At 44.2% G+C, this 8,928-nt stretch overlaps 1 protein-coding gene across 5 annotated transcripts in view; it reads left to right on the forward strand.

Annotated features, from left to right (window-relative positions):
* The window catches only part of ZNF423 (zinc finger protein 423), a 187,448-nt gene that overhangs the window by 51,812 nt on the left and 126,708 nt on the right, over window positions 1–8,928 (forward strand). The window contains exon 1 of one of the 5 annotated variants that reach the window (XM_017740841.1): window positions 2,557–2,632. The exons of the other annotated variants lie outside the window; for them this stretch is intronic. The gene's annotated coding sequence lies outside the window, so the exon portion shown is untranslated. Of the gene's footprint in view, window positions 1–2,556; window positions 2,633–8,928 lie in introns of those variants that run through there. 5 annotated transcript variants of the gene reach the window in all.

Below are 8,928 nucleotides of genomic sequence, written 5' to 3' on the forward strand. Positions count from 1 at the left end.
GAGCCCCGCGCGGGAGCCAGCCGGCAGCGCCGCTCCGCCAGCGCGCTGCGGGGCCGCGGCGACTGGCAAAGAAAGTTAAACACAACTGGTCCGGGGGCGGCGGGGAGGGCTGTGCTGGAAGATAATGGTAATTGATTGAATCAAAGTCGCAGAGCAGCCTTGTTTTTCCTCGCAATTAATTTTTTTTTTTCTAATTTTCAGACCGAAGTATCCGAAGAGCTCAGGTTGCACCGAGCACATGCTGCACTAAAAGATAATAAGCACATGCCCTCTTCAGCTTTTTTGGGGGAAATTCAGGCCAAGAAAAGGCACAATTAAATAGAATGCACCCCCCTTAAAGTTACGAGCACACGGTTCCAAGCTCAGTGGAGCGTGCTCTTAAGGACAAGGAAAATCAATGGCTTTTTCAGGTCGCCAGGCTGTGTGCTTGCTGGCTAGCAGGGACGAGCAGTCAATTTTGCCCACAAAGCCAGCAGATAGTGACACCAGAGAAGGGGATTGTCAGGGGACTGAGTTGTGCAGTGTCCACACATTGGGCATTTCTGCAGCCCTTCTTCCTCTCCTGCTCCCCACCACAGCCTCACGCCCCACAGCTCAAGATGTTTGCAGAGGAAAACAGAGACACATGCCATTTGTATTTTTGTATCAGTTACTTTCCAGGTTTAGTTTAGCCAGTTTGGATCTTTTTCACCAGCAACTTGTTGGCCAGAAATTTTTCTTCACTTCTAAGGGGATTCCCTGTATAGCATTCGGGACTAGTAGTATAGTTTATGTGCTTTGAGTGAATAAAACCTTTTAGTCTTTGGCAATTGCATCTACAAGCAGTAAAATCTTATGTCAGCAGACCATGTAGAGTGCAGGATACCTAATAATTAGTAAACTATCTAAAAAAGTCTTCTGCTTGATCAGACGTGGTGCTTAATGTATAGTGCTGTAACTTGCCCAGCACATAATTAGTATTGAGGGTGGAAAAGCCCTCCTCTATGGACCATGACACCACAGACCTAAACTGACATTTTTTCACACATTAGAGTTTTCTTTCTTTAGTGGACAACATTTCTTTGCTCGTTTTAAAAATCATTCTCTAAGAATTAACAGACTGTAATAGCGTATTGTATATCTTAAATGAACCTTGCAAGCTCTAACAGTGTATTCTTCTTTCCATATAGGCACTGTGTAGGGTGGGCAGGCAAGCAGTATTGTAGTGCAAGAGAGATCAAACGTTGGATAGGAAAAAAACCCCAAACCTAACCTGGGAAATAAAAATTAACCAACCCATTTTTGCAGTGATTTTGTTGGATCCCATCCTGGAACAAGTATATGTATGAAAGTGCTAGGAAAATGAATGGTCCTTATTGAGGTAAGACACTATGGTTTATCTAATAATGAAGAAGTTGAGATTTTCACTAGAGCTCTGTATGTTTTCCTCAGAATGGCAACAGGAGATTTCTTTATGTGTGGGCCAAATTCATAGGATTTCTTCCCAACTAGTGAAAGAGTGGAGCATTTGCTGTCTGTTTGGGCAGGAGCAGGGTATCCTGATATTCTATCAAACAGACTAATAGGTGTCCTCTGCTGAAAGAGCTGGTAATCTGCCTTGTCATGACCATTGGTTATGAAAGGAACAAGTCAGCTGTGAAGAAAGATGACTTTCTTGAAGGCACCATGTAAAATCTTCGGCCTAATGCCAACACAACCGTTGCTGATCAACTTTGGTCAGGACATGGCTCAGATTAGAGACTCCTTGTGTGGAAAAAAGTGGTTTTTTCTTTTGTCTTACAGTCTTGAGAGCCTACTGGGTTACTGCTGCTGACCTTCTGTCTTTGACATTTCAGGTTCCAGTGTAATTAAACCCACAACTGTAATGTGGTCTTTTAGCCACTCTGGTATGACCGACAGGTGACACTGTCCTTCTCTACCTTAAATACAGCTGGTGAGCTACTCCTGGGCAGTCAGATGTTTTTAGACTAGAGCAGTGCTTGGTAGCACCCCTTTCATCCTCCTCCCAGCCTGGCCCGTGTACTCAGTCTGTTGGTCTCAGAAGTGCTGACAGCAATGTGGAAAACAAAGTCTTTGCCAAAGCAAAAGCACTATGAGGTCATTTGGATAGATAAAAGTAAGTGAAATTCATGGAGATAAGGTGCACCCACTCAGCACCTGCCCACCTCTGTGCTCATCTATGCTAAGGCACATTGCTGCCAGCAGGGCTGCTGCCAGGGCTCTGCTGGCATCAAGCACTCCCTGGGCTGAGCCACCAGCCCTGGCTGGGAGGGGCATGAGGAAAGGACAAAACCAGCTTCTGCTGGAAAGATTTAAAAAATGACCCCTCTGCTAAGATGCAGTGCTGAGTTTTGGGGTGTGGGCCAGTCTGTAGGGCACTGGCAGTTGGCAGCCACAGGCAGCTGGAGGAGCTGGCCTCTAGTGAAGCAATTCCTGAAATTAAAAGGGGGCAGGTTTTAACTTAAAACCGAAACAAAGAGCACGGCTGGCTGTGCTGTTCCAGGTCGAGGCGCATTGGTGGCTGTAGGTTTTCCTGTGTTGTGTCACCTCCAGTGCGGGTGCTGGGCGTGTGAGACGCAGGCACAGCAGAGCTGCCGCAGCAGGACAGACACGCTGCGCTCCCTGAGCTGAGGTGGGACTTGTTCTCCTGAACCACACCCATGTCTGTGGGGTGCAGAGGGGCCAGGGGCTGCAGTGGGTGGGCAGGGGGGTGGTGAAGGGGAAGGCAAGGCAGGGGTCAGTGGTGGCAGTGACGGGAAGCAGGCGGCTGGCACCGTGTGGGGGACACAGCAGGGCCAGTCCCTCTGAGGACAGAGGGAAGCAAGCTATGGGACTGCCCGCAAATAGTGGGGTGAGTTAAGATACCTTAAAGACACCTTCTCAGTAGTTTGCTGGGAAACAGACTTGTATGCTTGTTTTGCTACATCCTAGCTTTTAAATGTACAGTGGGAGATAAAGGACACACTAGAGGAAAAGCTGGGTGAATTCCCAAAGCAGGGAAGGTAGGAGAGTAGATACAGGGCAGCAGCTGCTTGGGAGCTGGCAGCAAGAGGAAGTATCAGCATGGAGGGGAGCAGAAAAGGAGGAATGGAGAGGGAAACATCCCCAAAATTATTTTTATTCCTTTGTTAAGAACTTGGGACATTGGTGAGTGAAACAACTCCTGGTTTTCCTGGAGCATTTCCTTTCCCCTACATTTGTACTGGCCTGTATGGCCTTGCAGCCCAGGTCTTTTTCTGCTCCTGGGTGTGGGTTACACCTATTACCAAAGTGTCACTAAGGTATTAGGATGGTTTTCAGGTGACTGCTCTGACAATGGGGTTGTTCTTGCCCTATAATTCACAGAGCTTCACTCAAGTCACAGCCAGAACATTACACCTGCCCCGGAGAATGAGGAGGAAATTCACCAGGTTATTTTAAGTTGATTCTGTGGAAGCATGTAGGAATATTTCCGAGTTAAACTCAAAGGGAAATGATCAGATTGGCTGCAGATTTCATCAGGTTTATAGTTGTATTAGGAATCTCACATGAATCTTTAAAAATGTTTTAGAATTGAAAAAATTAAAGGTTTTGAGAAAACTTGTTGCACAAAAATGATCAGTATGAGTATGTATCTCATACAGGACAAGTAGGCAAGTTCAGTAAGGCATCAGTTACTTTATGTTGAGATAGCCGTGTGAACATAAGCACTTGAGCAGTGTGAATAGCCATTAAGAAGCATCAGAGTTCTGCTTTGTCTTTTAGTTGTAGGCAAGTGTGCAGGAGACTTGTGAAATTTTTCTTTCAGCTCTGTTAGTGCCAGGTTTAAGGAGTGTTAGCTGGGCAATAGTGCCTTTCTGAAGCACATAATCTTTAACTTTTTCCCCTTAATCTTTAAATGCGCATTATATTCACCTAGGTATTGTAATTTTGACAATTTTTGTTCTTTGTTTTTTGGTTTGTTTGTTTGTTTTGTTTTTTCCTGGATCTTCATTATGTGCGGAGCAGTCTCTCCATTGCCAAGCATTGATGCTCTCTTTTATATTGCTTTTATAGCCCTGCATTGTCCCTGGTCTTGGGTTCACAGAGCTGGTAGACAAAGCAGTTGGCAAGGAGAGTGAATGACTTCAGGAAAGGATAGACTTGTGTGCTCTGACCACGGAGATGACAGAAATGTAGAAGGGATGGGAAGAGGGTGAGCAAGGTCATGAAATCAGGGAAGTGAATGGATTGTATTCCAGAGAAAGGTTAGGGTAATAGGACTGGAAATGGGGACAGAGGATGTGAGTCGGGGGGGAACTGGCAAGAGGAAGATGAGAAATGTCAAAAGAGCGTGGGGAGAGAAGAAGGGGAATAGACCGGTAAAAGGTAGAGCGGATCTGGAAGCAGCAACTAAGAAGTGAAACACACAGGCTAAGATTGTCGACTCAGAAGAAGATATGGGAAGTGTAAGATGAAAGGAACAACTTCAGCAGGGAATAATATCTTCCACTCTTAAAAAAGCCCAAAACTTAGTAGAAGGAAGAAATGAATCTACTTGGTTTTACTTTTGGCCGGGCAGTTCTGCTTTCTTTTCCAACATTGATGGCTGTCTCATGATTTCCCTGAGACATTGTCATAGAAATGGACATGGAAAGCAAATGTCCTGCTTCTAGGAAGCATGGTCAGGTAGTGTCTTCTCTACCCAGTGAGAGATGGGCTTCCAGTAGCTAGCCTATTTAGAGTAATTTTTTTGGTAAAGTATCCTAAAAAAAAAAGAAAAAAGAAAATGACTGGTGACTTTCTTCTGGTAGCAAAAAAAAAAAAGACTTTGAGAAACAGTTTATATGGAGGTGATCTCCATATGTCCTTTCCAGGCTAAAATACTCTGTGATTGAACCTTCTGAGGAAAAAGAAAATGTGAAGTTTGAGTTTTGTTTCTGGTGCAGGTTGAAAAGGCTTGATGAGCAGTGCTCTGTTCTAGTAAAGTTGGATGAGAATTAACCAAGTGATTGACTTCCACAATCCCAACAGCAAATGTTGCCTGAGTTCGTGGGTAAATAACTCAATTAGCTCTGCAAGATGCCCTTCTTTTGGGTGAGAGTCAGGGACCACTTTAGGATGTCACTCCCTTTGCAAAAAAAACATGGGTTTCCAGAAAGTGAGACTGGAAAAGGCACACATGCTCCTGGTGACAGGAGCTTGAGCTCATTACTCTGATTTTTAGATATGCTGGCATTGTCTCAATAGCCTGCACTCACATTTATGGCCTTTCCAGACTACTTATCTAGGAGAGAATGTGTGCTCAGCCTGCTCCAGTTATGTCTGAGCTTGAGCTTAGGGCCCAGACAAAGCACACCACGGCTTGGGCAGCCCCAGTATTCCACTCTCAAAGATGCAAAGGCAAAACACAAAGTGGAGGTAGCTCTCCATGCAGATCTTTACATTCTGGACATCCTGTTTGGTGGTCCCACTGTCTCCTGAGACTGTCTGAACAACTGCATCAAAAATAGCTGAACTATTAGAAAATTATTCCCTCCCATGAATGAGCATGTAGGTATTTTTCTGATGAGATAAAAAAAGAGAGTCTTATTCTGCACCATCCATATTAGTTTGCACTCCAATTAATTCCTTCTTGTTAATTTATCTTGGAATGTTTTGAAAGATTTCTCAGCGTCTACCAGGGCATTTTGTGGGACAGTCTATGGAAAGGACAGAACATTTGCTGAAGAGCCTTTACTGTATTTTCCCATTAGAATTCTCTACTCAGTGCTAAGGTTTCAAGAGGCTTTGAGTGAGCTGGTTGAGCCTCCTTTTGAACCCATCATGGATTTTTCTTTGTATTTTATTTCCTTTAAAGATTATTTCCTTCCTTATGGCAACCACCTTTTGCCAAATGAGTAAGGCATTCCAGTTCTTCCCAGCTTTTGCCCCATTTACCACCTTCCAAAAAAGGTTGCTGGGCTGTATGACCGCATCTCAGATTTTCCCTGGAGGGATCTCTGATTTCTTTTCAATCAGTTCATTTAATTGACCATGTTTATTTCCCTAGCCCTTGCAGCTCCCTGAGTGCAGCTATTCGTCAGAAGCTGGATCTTAAGCATCCTTTTCATGTTTTACCTGGAGAATTTCTTAAACCATCTCATCTGTTCTCAGCATTTGGGGCTAAGCCCAAAAGAGAAGCTCTCTCAATCAAAAGGCTATCTAAATGGGTAATGTGATACCTGTAACAAGGAGGCAAATGTCCCAGTCCCACTGCTCCCATGCTGATCCCACCAGAGCCACAGTAGCTTTGAAGGCTCGTTTGGGCAAGGTTCCCAACGTGGATGTTTGCAAGACAGCTAACTGGAACTTGGTACACGTACCTAGCATACTGCTTAGATGTAGAGCCTAGGCATGATGCCCACTTTGGAAAGCAGCTTTGTAGTCTATATTTGCTTAATTTAGTCCTCAGCTGTCCTCCTGAGAATGGCTGTTCGCTGCATGTTAGTGTCCAAGAGCAGGAAGCAATGGAGGCAACTTTCATCAGAAAGAAGATGAAGTAACTTGGCACTCATTAGAGTTTGGAGGCTAAATTGCCTCTTAGAAGATCATCCTTACTGCTTGTCTAAGGAGTTTCCAAGCTGTAAATGGGATGGGAAGAAGGATGCCTTTGTATCCTGTGTTCCCCTTTTCTAGATGTTGTCTTGGTGACATGAGCTTCCTTCTTCAAAGTCCATAAAATTCTGTTTGAATGCTTTTCATGCTCTAGTTTGGCATACAGCATAAACCCAAGCAAACTGACCTGAGACAGGAATGCATTTTCCTCTTCAGTGACTGCTGTCTGTGTCCACTGCTAGCATCTATATTAGCAAATACAATTTCTTGGAAACATCCCGAAGCTTTTCTTTTCCAGAATATTTTTAGTAGTAACAAAGCACTGTTATTTCCTAGAAAGTTTGGTCAGGTTCTTCCACATCAATTTTTACATCCCTGTTCTATTACTTCCTTATGACACATACTTTTATACTGTCTTTTTGAAAATAAACATTCAGGGGTTGGACTAGATGATCTCCAGAGGTCTCTTCCAATCCTGGCTATTCTGTGAAACATAAGTCAGGAGTAATTAGAGAGAAATGCACCACATTTGTAGCATAAATAGAAGGAAGTAAACGGTATGATGTGTCACTACAGTCAATGGTCAAATATCCAAATTTTAATCTTGAGGGCTGAGTTAAATAAAAAGAGATCCTTTTAAATAACTTGACATTCCCTTAATGATCCAGGAAAGGTAAATCTGAACATTTGACTTCATTGCAATAATACAGCTAGTTTAAATTTTTATTATTTTTAGGCCTGCAGCCAGCAGGCTGGAGTAAGTTATTTGCAGTGTATTTTTAAAGTCCATATTGAAATATTAGCCATAACTGTCTGCTGTGTATAAAAAAAAAGGAGGAGGGGGTGGGTGGGTGTATGTTTGAAGTTTAATCATGCTTCTACTTATGCTCAGTCCCAGAGCAATTCTTTTTTCTGCTGCTGAGCTCAAACAGCTAGTAGCCAGGTTTGATCTGCTGCCCCATGGAGCAGTGCCCTATGTGAATTTGAAGTTTTCTCAACCCGGGAGGCCTGCAAATAAAGACTAGCCTCAGGTAGCCAGAGCTCTCCTTCCCAAAGCAGCTCCTGGGGCGCTGCCTGGAGCAGTCCTCCTGAAATTGTTTCAGGCAATTGCTACAGAGTATTTCTACTACTGCCCTTCTCACCCCTCCTTCCCTCTCCTCCTCCTGGTGTAAGGGAGGAGTTTTGGAGTCCAGGAGTCCTATTTGACTTTAATAAAATGAAGAAAAAAAACCCCAAAAAATAAAAAGCAGAGCAGTTTGTAGGGAACTGGCACAGACTGTGGAAACAGGAGCCACAGCAAGACAAAACCCAGTGGCCTTCAAAACTTTTTTCCCTTCTTTCTCACCACATGACTTGGAGGATGTGGACAGTAATTAAAGGACCCCCTAGCTCCTCATTTTCTGTGCCTGGTCCTTTGATCTGGTTCATGTCGGGTAGCTATTTTCATTGTTCCTGTCTTTTCTTTTATTCTCACCCAGCCCCTTTGATGTGAGCAATGATGATCTTTAATTCCAAAATAGGAGATGGGCAGGATAGCAGTACTGGCCTTATATAATGCATCTTTCACATCTTATTTTTAAACTTGAGCATAATAGGTGTAACTCAGAGAGCCTGGGGAGCATTAACCCTTTCCATGCAGGGGAACTGCTGAGGAGGTTAAGAGCCTATCACTTTTGGGAACGTCAGTCAGGTTAATCTTCTGTAGAAGATGCCTACAGATGTATTTGTGAAAACTTATTATTATTATTATTATTATTATTATTATTTTCCTGCAAATATGATGTATCTCAAAATATAATCTGGAGGGAGTTTGTCCTAATTGTTCCCATGTGGGAAAAATGTGCTGAGAAAGAACAGTAAAGCTAATGCAGTTATTCTGACTGGCTTCACTTGGCAGCACAGTGGGAGTGAAGCACACTGTTTATTAGCGTATGTTAATAAACTATAAGGGACAAGCTGCAGGTGGCAGTTTATAAACCGTTAGCTCAGGTAAGATAGATGACAATATGGAGGTTATTAGTAACATTAGCACAAGAGAAGGGCTGGAGGTTCTTAGTGTTGTCTGGAAATCACAGAAGCCCGATATATCTCTGTGTTATGCCTCTTCGTTACGGGATGCACAAACCAAGTAGCTGCACTCCAGCCAGGGTGGGCGGCACTGGAGCTGGAGCACCTGGTGCCAGACCATCAGAGCTGGCACCTGCAGGAACCTCTCTGCCAGCCACCCGGGGGACACTCCCCTGCCAGGCTGCGTGGGGTGGCACGTGGCACTCCTGTGCCGTGTTTTGGGTGGTGGCACACGGGGCCCTCTGTGCCGTGTTTTGGGTGGTGGCACACGGGGCCCTCTGTGCTGTGTTTTGGGTGGTGGCACAC

This window comes from Corvus brachyrhynchos, unplaced genomic scaffold (genome assembly GCF_000691975.1).
Source record: "Corvus brachyrhynchos isolate BGI_N302 unplaced genomic scaffold, ASM69197v1 scaffold26, whole genome shotgun sequence".
Classification (NCBI taxonomy): Eukaryota; Metazoa; Chordata; class Aves; order Passeriformes; family Corvidae; genus Corvus; species Corvus brachyrhynchos.